Source organism: Phascolarctos cinereus, unplaced genomic scaffold (genome assembly GCF_003287225.1).
Source record: "Phascolarctos cinereus isolate Bilbo 61053 unplaced genomic scaffold, phaCin_HiC Scaffold_4;HRSCAF=312, whole genome shotgun sequence".
Classification (NCBI taxonomy): Eukaryota; Metazoa; Chordata; class Mammalia; order Diprotodontia; family Phascolarctidae; genus Phascolarctos; species Phascolarctos cinereus.
This window is the reverse complement of record NW_027555847.1, coordinates 55,565,085-55,575,843: the sequence shown is the minus strand read 5'-3', so window position 1 is coordinate 55,575,843 and position 10,759 is coordinate 55,565,085. Positions and strand designations below refer to the sequence as shown.

Here is a 10,759-nt window from a genome sequence, read left to right as displayed (position 1 = left end):
TCTCTGTGGGAAAAACAAGTTACTGAAGCTGAAAGGTGAAGGCTGTCCTTTTTGAAGGAGCCCTTGGACAAAGGCCTGAGCCATGAGGCACAGGCGCTCCCTCTGAGGGCATTGATCGACACAACCCGGCTTAGAAGCCAGAGTTCTGAGGGTATAAAAGAAGCAGCTTTTTATAAAACACTTCAGTGAAGTAATGCATCAACATGGTGGCTGTGTCATCTTGGGCAGCTCATTTTCCTGCCCTTGGTCTGTAGATCTGTAAAATGAGGAGGTTGGATGAGATGGGAGGACACTTCTAATTCTGACATTTTATGATTTTATGTATTGAGCACCTACTATATAGCCATGTACTTTGACGGTGGGAGAAGGAACGCAAAGAATGACTTTGAAAACTAAAGGGCAGAAAGGTTCCATAGGAAAAGAGTAAGGAAAGGCCTGGTGGTGGGAAAGTGTGAGGGGGTGTTAGCGGAACAGCCCAATGGAATTGTAGAATGTTAGACTGGAACAACATTTAGAAATGACTTTATCCAAGCCCCTTATTTTGACAGAGGATATAACTGAGGCCTTGAGGGGGAAATGTTTGCTCTAGGCCCAAATTAGTGGCAAAAGCTGGGACAGTAGTAGAATATCCTGCTAGGGAATAATGGGAGGTAAAGTTGGATGGGTAGGGTGGGGTTCAGACAATGGAAGGTCTGGAATGCTGGGTGGGTTAATCTCAATCCATTAATGGAAGAAGGAGTTTTGAGTACAGGTAAAAAGAAGCAACATGAAAAAACTGAGTGTCTGGAAGGGAGAGGGAGAAGAAGAGGTGTGGGAAGGAGGGAAGGACACAGAAAGGAGGGAGAGGGGTAGACTCCAGTGACACATTGCAATTCCTTTGCTGGTTTGTTCCCAGTGTTTCTTCCTTCCCCATTCTTTCAAGGTGATTTGAAAGGTAAGCTGCCAGGGCCAAGGACAGCTCTTCAGACTCCTCAAGAAGCTGCTGTGGACCCTGGTGTGAAAGATGCAGTGGGAAGAACCTGGGGTCCAAATTGGGAGTCAAAGGACCTGGGTTTGAAGCCCCTCTGTGACCTTGGGTAAGTACTCGTCCCTCTCTAGGATTCAACTTCTTCCTCAGTGGGGTCCCTGGGACCTCTAACTCTATGATCCCATAACGTAAACACCAGAACGCGGACAAAGAATTTGTGTATCTTACGCAAGGTTTGAAAACTGCTCCCTCATTCCCCCTATCTTCTCTCCCCTCTCTTTCTTCTCTCCTCTCCTCTTCTCTTCTTTTCCTTCCCCCTCTGTCTCTCCTCTCTCTCATTTGCTTTATTTCTCATTTTTTCCTTTCTCCTCTCTTTCCTCTATCTTTGTCTCTCCTGTCTGTCTTTGTCTCGTTATTTGTATCTCCTTCTCTGTCTTTATTGTTCTCTCTCCTCTTTTTCTTTCTCCTCCTCTCTTTTCTCTCATTCTCTCCCCCCTTCTCTTTTCTTTCTCCATCTCTCCTTTCTTTCTCTCACACCCTTTGAGGAGTGTGGGAAGGGGGTTGGTAGCAGTACCACCAAAGCATAGCCATTTATATTCAGATACTCTTGCATATTTCATTTAAAAGGAATTCATCAAACATTTGTTAAGTGCCTACTGTGTGCAAAGGATTATGCTGGGTGCTGTGGACACAAAGACAAAGCTAAAACCAGCTCTTGCCCTCAAGGAGCTTGCATTCTACTGGGGAGATACCACATGCACACAGATCAGTTAGTGTAAAGCATATATACAGTTATATGGAGTAAATTTAAGAAAGAGGACACTACTTGTTTCAGTAATCAAGAGGGCTCTTGTGTAAGAGTTGGAGCCTGCTCTGTGCCTGGAAGAAAGCCAGGGGTTCTAAGAGTCTGAGATGAGGAAGGAGGGAGTGCATTTCAGGCGTGGAGAATTGTAGAATAACAGTTTCTATTTATATAGTGTTTTCCTCATGCCAGCCCTGCAAGGCTGGCTGTATACACATGTTTATCTTTATTAGGGAGGAAACTACTAGGAAACTGAGGCAGGATTCAAACCCAACTCTCTTGACTCTCAACTTTCTTGCTTTAATGGCCACAAAGTCACTGATTACATCAAAAGTTTCCATCCTCAAATGCTACCCTAACCATTGAATCAGCCCCCTCCCTCCAGCTGAGTCTGAAGCAGCTCACCTTTCCCTAGTGATTAAAGGGAGACTAAGCACTTTCTTCCCAGGAACCCTGGAAAGCAATACAGGATAGTGGAAATAACCTTAGATTTAGGTCCGATGAGCTAGGTTCATGACTAGGGTGGCTGGTGGCACAGTGGTTAGTGTACTGAGCCTGTAGTTAGGAAGACTCATCTTTGTGACTCCAAATCTGGCCTCAGACACTTACTAGTCATGTGATACTGACTTAACCCTGTTGGCCTCAGTTTCCTCATCTGTAAAATGAGCTAGAAAAATCAATGGCAAACCACTTCAGTATTGTTTCCAAGAAAACCCCAAATGGGGTCACAAAAAGTCAGACATGACTAAACAACAATGACTTGGGTTCAAATACCTGTTCTGCAGGTTACTACCCATGTGACCATGTACAAATCATTTAACCTCAACCTCTCTGGGTTTCACTTTTCTCATCCTTAAAATGAGGGGGGATGGGCTACATCAGAGCCATCAAACTGGGCTGCATTGGGGCTGACAATATTCCCAGTTCACCAGAACCAGATTAAAATGCAGTTGGAGAGTTATTTAACAAAATAAGCAAAAAATGCAACAAAACATAGATAATGTTAATGTTTTGGTAGTGGTTTTCTAAGTCAATATGCGGCCCTTACATATGGTTTAGTTTCTATTTGAATTTGACACACCTGGACTAGATGACCAGCCCTAAAGCTATGATCACATGACTCTGTGAGAATAGTTAGTACAAATATTATCATGTCCATTTTAAAGAGTAGGAAAATAAGGGTCAAAAGAGAAGTGACTTCTCTAAAGTTTCAGAGGTAGCAAGTCTTAAAGCAGATTTTTGACTCCCAAGTTCAGTTCTTTTCATTCCACTAGGGAGAGACCTCTATATATGAGGTTTGGGGACTGAGCCCAGAAGAGCAAAGCCAGGGCTGTGTTTACAACTGACTAAGTGCCTGCCATGGGCATTTGGTCAATGTAGAAATGTGGATTCAGTCATTGCTTGGGAAAGGGGGAGGTGGTGCGCTCCTGAAGCAAACCTGGAATCCAGTAGAGACACAAGGCAAAAGGGTTTCTATGCCCAAGGCTGACCCCGCCCCAGCAACCAGACATTTGCTTACTTATTCACCACTGGAAAACATAAACATTTCTCTCCTCTTGGGGCCAGACCCTAGGACAAAAGGAGTTCATTACAATGAAAAAGCTCTGTCCCTAGTATGGAGAAATATCAGCTACTCAGACAATATTGCAACATGGCCCCATGGCCCATGAACTCTCTTAGAAGAGAGAGATTTCATTCTGCTCAAAGAGCCACATGACGACTGTTTTTCCTTCCACAAAAGTAATAGGGCCTTCCATGTATCTGTTTACAGAGGGCAAAGCAGCTCCACTCATAGTCACTCAGTGGATCCTCATAATAATGTTGGGAGCCTTAACCCTAACCCAAATTCTAACCATTAACGCTAGCCCTAGCCCTAAGCCTTGTCCTCTTATTCATACTTAGATGGATCTGTGATTTCCTCCATGTAGGTGCTCCCTCCAGTGATACAGATTGTAGCCCATCCATGTTCTCACATTCCTCTTGTCCACATCCCAGAAAAATTCTACACAGCTGTGGTAGAAACAGGGATTTAGAATCAGAGGACCGAGGTCCAAATTTTAGTTCTGTTATCTACTACCAGGGCGATGTTGGGCAAATTGCTTCACTTCTCTGGGTCTTCTTATCTGTAAAGTGAGGGCTTTGGCCTGAATGACTCCAAGTACTGATCCAACTCTAAATCGATGGCCCAGTGGTCTTCTAGGTCTCTTGACATTACTTGGCGACCAACAGAGCCCATGGTTTTCCCATTGGTCATCTCTCATTCTTGACCCATGACTAGCCCAACTTCTCTTCTCATCATACATCTTTCTGTAGAAACTCTTTATCCCACTTCTGTTGTGCAATTTTCTGTTGGCAATATGTTATGATATTATGTCCTTTGGAAGAAAATGAGCGTTAGGGAGGCAAAGGTCACAAACAGAATTAGGCGTAGAACCCAGGTGTTTCTTGTTTCAATAATCAGAAAAATCCACACTTTCACAGGATTTTGTGCTGAAATAGGTTTGGATCCTTTTTTCTTCTGCTCTCTATTACTCATTTGCTAAGGTTTTTCCTTCCTCTCTCCCCCACAGGCTTGTTTATTTGATTGTGAGATCGTAAATTTAGAGCCAGAAGGGACTTTAGGAGTTATCAAACCCAAACCCCAAGTTTGCAGATGGGCACAGAAAAGTCAAGTGATTTGTCCTATGTCACACAACTAATAAGAATCTAAGGTGAAAGTTGAACCCACTTCCTCCTGCCGCCAAAGATAGCATCACTATGCCAAGCTCTCAATGGGAGCTTCCATCCTGCATAGCTGTGGCAGGATGTAAAAGCTTCTCTAGCTTTCTTGACTTCCTCACCTAAAGCCTTCTCACCTGGAAGATGTCTCTGCCCCTGCAGTCCCTCCTCTGTTTGGTAATATCCTCCCCAGCACCTCTACTTCAGGAAGAGCCCAAGCCATCCATCCTCACTTCGAACCCAGCTCTCCTCCTGGCTCTCCCTTGTACCGCCCCCATCTCACCATCTTACAGCTTCCCTTTATGTGTTAGCTTTTCCTATTAGAATGTAAGCTTCTTGAAGGTAGGAACTTTCTGGCTTCTGTTTGTATTCCCAGCATTGTATTCCCACATTGCTTGGCATGTAGTAATAGCTTAATAAATGCTTTATTTTCTATCTATCTGTTGTATCATCTACCTGTCTATAATCTATCATCCATGTATCTATCTCCTCATTTCTCTCTCATCTGTCTTCTATCTATATCCATCCATCCATCCACCCATCCATCTATCTATCTATCCATCTGTCTATCACCTATCTATCTATCTCTCTGTCTATTAGCTGTGTCTATATGGAAAATTGAGGTATATTATTTGCGTGATGCAATAAATAGTATGCTGGTCCTAGAGTCAGAATACCTGAGTTCAAATCTGGCCTCAGACACTTCCTAAGTGTGTACCCTAGGGTGAGTCATTTTTAACCTTTATTTCTCTCAGTTTCCTTCACTGTAAAATGAGAATAATAATAGCACCTACTTCCCCTGGTTGTTGGGGCAGCTAGGTGGCTCAGTGGATAGAGCCTGGAGTCAGGAAGCCTCATCTTCCTGAGTTCAAATCTGGCCTCGGACACTTACTAGCTGGGTGACCCTGGGCAAGTCACTTAACTCTGCTGGCCTCAGTTTCCTCATCTTTAAAATGAGCTGGAGAAGGAAATGGCAAACCACTCCAGTATCTTGGCCAAGAAAACCCCAAATAGGGTCACAAAGAGTCACACACAACTGAAAACCCCCTCAACAACACTGTCTTGTTATGAGAATCAGATGAAATAATATTTGTAAAGTGCCTGGAACTTAGTAGGCGCTATATTAGCAGTAGCTATTCTTAGCCATTATTATTTGTTAAACAAATACTCCTCTGCAGACAGTATTTTCTTCAGTGACATAGGGAATAATTTTCAAATCTTTGTTGCCTCAGTAACTTTCACAGTCTACTTGTGACTTTGTAGACACTCCAGAGCTCCATGATTTTTTTCAAATGATTCACTTGACTTTGCAAGTATAGGAACAGCCCAAGAGAAATTGGCCTCTGCACCCACCCTCTGTCCCAGGTTCATACACTTCCTTCTCCCGTGAGGGTTATAGGGAATGAACCCTGATTGATATCGCTGGGGATAGCATACAGTGGGTGACTGAGACTCCTAGCTCCCAGAGCCCTGCCCCAGGTATTTCTTGCTGCTTCAAAGTTTGTTTTATGGATGGGTCTGCCATGAGTCAATATGATAATGTTTCCTGTGAGAGTTTTATTCCCAGCCTGCTTTGTGGTCTGTGTGTGTCTGAGCACGTACTTCTAATCGGCAGAAAGTTTGCAGTGGCCTTGTTTACATGCCCACCCCCAAAAAAGGTACCAGAGAGGAGTTTCCAGGGAGAGCTACGCCCCACATTCTCTGCAATTTAAGCTGTGAGGGAGGGTCACAAGTGTGGGGCCTCGTCCTGTGTCCTGGACAGAACTCGATGCGCAGTCATTTCTGGATGTGTTCCACCTGCTCCTTCTGAGGCTTATCTCCACCTTGGACAATGACACCCAGTCCCTCAAGTGACTTTGCCAAACCATGGGAATGTCTGTCTCTGGACAGTTAATGTGAAGGCAACCTGTGCTGACCTAGTCCAGTCAGGTTAGGGAAATGAGGAACTTCCTGGGCTTTGTGAGCAGGGTGAAAAGGTCACTGGATTGTGAGTTAAGAGATGTGGGATCTAGTCCTGGTTCTGCCACTAACTGAATGACCTTGGACAAGTCATTTGCCTCGTCTGAGCCCTAGTGTACTTTTCTGTAAAATGAAGGGGGAGCGGTAGGCTGTTAAGTTATCCTGCAGTTCTAACTGATGAAATATGAGGTGGTGTTTAATATAATTATAAGATCAAAAATTTAGAAGGACTGTAGTTATCATCTAGTGCGACCAAGGTGGACCAGGATGGTAAAAGGTCTTGAGATGATGCCATATGATAATAATAAAAAGTGATAGCTAGCATTTACATAGTCCTTCAAGGTTTATAAAACTCTGTACAGATGTTTCTTTGTTTGATCCTTACCATAACCCTGGGAGGTAGGTGCTATTATTATCCCTATTTTACAGATGGGGAAACTGAGTCTGAGACAGGTTAAGTGACTTGCCAAGGTCACATATCTCTTAAGAGTCTGAGGCAAGATTTGAACTTAAATCTTCCAGATGCTAAGTCGAGTACTCTTACTCACTTAACCTAGATGCCTGTGGATGAAGGCAAATGGAAGGAGATAGGGACATTTTGCTTGGATCAGAGATATGAAAATTGTCTTCGGGTATTTGAAAGGCAATCCTATGGAAGAGGGACTAGACCAGGGGTAGGGAGCCTGTGGCCTCAAGGCCACATGTGGCCGTATGGTCCTCGGGTGCAGCCTTTTGACTAAATCCAAGTTTAACAGAAGAGATCCTTTTATTAGGGGGATGTGTTCTGTGGAGTTTGGATTCAGTCAAAGGGCTGCACTTGAGGACCTAGAGGGCCACATGTGGCCTAGAGGCCGCAGGTCCCCAACCCCTGGACTAGACGTTCTGCTTAGCCCTAGTGGACAGAAGGAAGAGCAATTAGGTGAAAGCTTCAGAGGCAGGGTTTTAAGGAGCAAGGACAAACTTCTTGGCATCTGGAGCTGCCCCAAAGCCTGGCCATCGGAAGTTGTGGCTTTCCTTTCCTGGGAAGTTTTTAAGCAGGGACCATTTGTACAAAAGGTAGAAGAGATTCTTGGTCAGGTGTGGCTTGGGCTGGCCAGCCGGTGAGCTTCCCTCCAGCTCTGAAATCCTCTTATTGGAGGCGCCTGAGGTCCAGAGCTAGGAAGTTGTCCAAGGCCACACAGGTGTTAAATAACAAAGCCAGGTTTGAACCCACGTCCTGTCTCCAAATCGAGTGTTCTTTGAATTACACAGTGCTGAAAATGAATGTTTATTCAACGAATGCCCACTGAATGTATGCCACTGGATAAGATGCTTACTAGGATTTTCCAGAACAGAGAGAAAATGGTCCTTATTCTTAGAGATTGTCAGAGATTGTCATTATTTACAATAAGTTCCTTTGCAGAGAATTTTTTTTTAAAAAAGAAGTTATTCCTCATTCTGCCATATCCTTTCCCAACTTGAGTTATCTTTTCCACTAAATTCATTTCTATCTCTTCTGAGTATTTATAACACTTCTCCTACTGTGCCAACAGTTAAAGCTTCAGTTCCATTTAAATAACTAAAATCAATTAGTTTTAACAAACGGGTATTCCTTTGAAGATATAGCAAAAACAAATGGATGAAGATTTCATCCCCCAGTACCCTGGAGGCACATTCTTCCCTATACCATCTCTTTTCCTGGGGAGAATCGGCTCAAATTTAACATATTTTCCATATAATATTGGTTCTGTATAATATTGGTCCCACTAAGTTCACATCCAGATGCATCATGGATGCTGGCCTGTCCATCTCTCATCAGTCTGAGAGTCATGACTCTCCTTGGACCTACATGCTGGACTGCTTGCCTGCAAAACCTGGCATGGGATCTATTCCTGGTCTCTTTTTCTCCTGACCTTCCAAAGTTCCCAAGGTCATAAGCATTTCCTGTCTCCATCTAGAAATAGGAAAAAATGGACCCAGCAACACCATGAGCTCCTGGCTTCCTGTTGGCTCCTGGTGAGAGAGGGCCAGCAAGTCCAGAGAAAAAACCCACCGAGAGAACTGACTCTGCCTTGCTAGTGCCTTTTGGATATGTTCCATGCCGCCATATTTTTCTAGACTCAAGCTCCCTAGCTTCTTCCATGTGGGACATTCCATCAGCTGAGCAGACCAATGCCTGCTCACCAGACCCTCCTTATATCTCTTGGGCTTTTGCCTCTTCAAGGACGCTGGAAGCTCCTGTAGGGTCAGGGACTGTATTCCTCATCATTTTCTCTCTCATAATCCCTAATTTCCTCCAAAACTAGGTTTAAACTCTGCCTTCCCCATGAAGCCTTTCCCAATCTCCCCAGCCCCTCAGTGTTTATTTTGTATATGCTTTTACATGTATGAGTTGCCTCATTGGTTCCAAGCTAAATCTAAACTCCTTGAGGGCAGGAATTGTGTTTGGTGTTTTTTCTTTGCATCCCTAGCATTTTTCACAGTGTCGGGCCTGTAGTAGATGTGGTAAATGCTTGCTGATTGATTGATAGATAGATATCAGTGGCTGAGCACACAGTAGGAGCTCATTGGATATTTCTTGTCTTAGTTGGATTTGATTTCTTCTACTTCTCACAGCAGTGATGGCCTTGAGTAAGACCAGAGTTGGGTGCTTGTTTTTTCTTGTGATTATTAAATTTTTCATTTCTAATCAGCTTGATTTCTTCTGAAGCTAGTCTGATTTTTGTCTGGTGGGGGATGATTTCTTTGTATGGCAATTTCGTGTTTCTCAGGAGAACAGGAGAAATGGAACTACCCCTCTCCTGGACCAGGCCTAGAGGCATTGATTTATTGGGCTGATCAGTGTAGGCACATCGGGCTCTCAGAGCCTCCCCCCTTCCACTTCCGGTCCCTCCACCTGCATCTACTTATACTTTTGTCGGCCTCTTGACCATTCGTAGGGCCTGATAAGTACAAGATTCCTACCTGAAGCCCAGACACAAACTCAGACTGTATCCTGGGGCTTTCCCTGGGAGAATTTACACGAAGTGATTCCATATCACAATAGGGGGAATGAGAGAAGATGGAGAGAGTGAGAGGGCATTGTAGCTGGGTCCATATTTGTGAAGGTTGCTTGCCAGTGTCTAGAGTACTGGACCTGGAGTCTGGAATCCCTGGGATCAAATTCATGTTTAATGCTTACCAGCTTTGTGACTGTGGGCAAATCACTTAGCCTTTCTGAGGCTGTTTCCTTGTCTATAAAATGGTCATGATAACAATTCCTGTAGAACCTAACTCAGAGAACTATTCCAAATATCTAAAGAGATGATCTATGGATAATACTTCTTAAGGCTTGATGAGATGGAGGAATGTGAGCTATTATCATAGAGGTTTACAGTTTTCAAAATGCTGTCACACATATCATGTTGACTGTCCCTCATAACACTTCTGTTGCTATGATTCTATTATCATAGTTTTAGAATTGGGAGGGACCTCAGAGGTCACCTGACCCAACCCAACTGTCTCATCTAACAGAAAAGGAAACTGAGACCCAGAGAGGTTAGGGGATTTCTCATGGTAGCACAAGAGATAAATCTCAATGCTAGGATTGGAGCCCTGGTTGTCTGATTCCAAATCTTGTGTTTCCTCCCCATATTAAATAGGGGATTATTATTCCCATTTGATGGATGGGTAAATTGAGGCTCTGAGCCATTCAGTGGCTTGCCTAGGCTGCATAGCTCACTGATGGCTGAGCTGGGGTGCACCCCTAAATCTGCTGCCTTAGTCCAGGTCTCTTTCCCTGTGCCATACTGCCTTTGATGATGTCCAGATAATTGGCTGGCTCTGATCAGACATGCTAGCACTATGAAGCTAAGTAGGGCCATAGGAGAATAGATTCAGATCAAGAAAGTGGTTGACAGGCTCTGTAGCCTGTAAACTATCTTTTGTTTCAGTGGAAGAACCTGAAGCTCGGAGACATTAAGGGACTGGCCCAAGGTCACACGGGTCGGCTTTGGAGGTGGCTTTTGAATTCAGCGTTCTTTCCACTGTGCCATATTTAGCTTTGGCAAATAGACTTTCAGATCTGAAGGTCTCCTCCTCAAGCAACAGTAACTTCACAGAAGCATCTAGATGCTGTAAATGAATTTTGAAAAATAAATAGCTGAATGTAGTCAAGTCTCCCAAAGGGACCATTTTCACAAACGCCAGCTTTCTAAGACCATGGTGCAAGGCCTCGTTCCATGGTATTCTCTGGACTCCAGGGCATCATAAAATAATGCCTCATCCTATTTGGTGGCAATCTGCTGGGAATTGCCCAAGCAATTTTGGATTCATTATTAGGAAAGTGACTGGTG

The 10,759-nt window shown here is 44.0% G+C and overlaps 1 long non-coding RNA gene across 1 annotated transcript in view; it reads left to right on the top strand.

Annotated features, from left to right (window-relative positions):
• Positions 1–853: 853 nt before the first annotated feature.
• LOC144456751 (uncharacterized) overlaps positions 854–10,759 on the top strand; it is a 59,870-nt gene continuing 49,964 nt past the window's right edge. The window contains exon 1 of the long non-coding RNA XR_013485818.1: positions 854–1,076. This is a non-coding gene — a long non-coding RNA (uncharacterized LOC144456751). The remainder of the gene's footprint in view (positions 1,077–10,759) is intronic.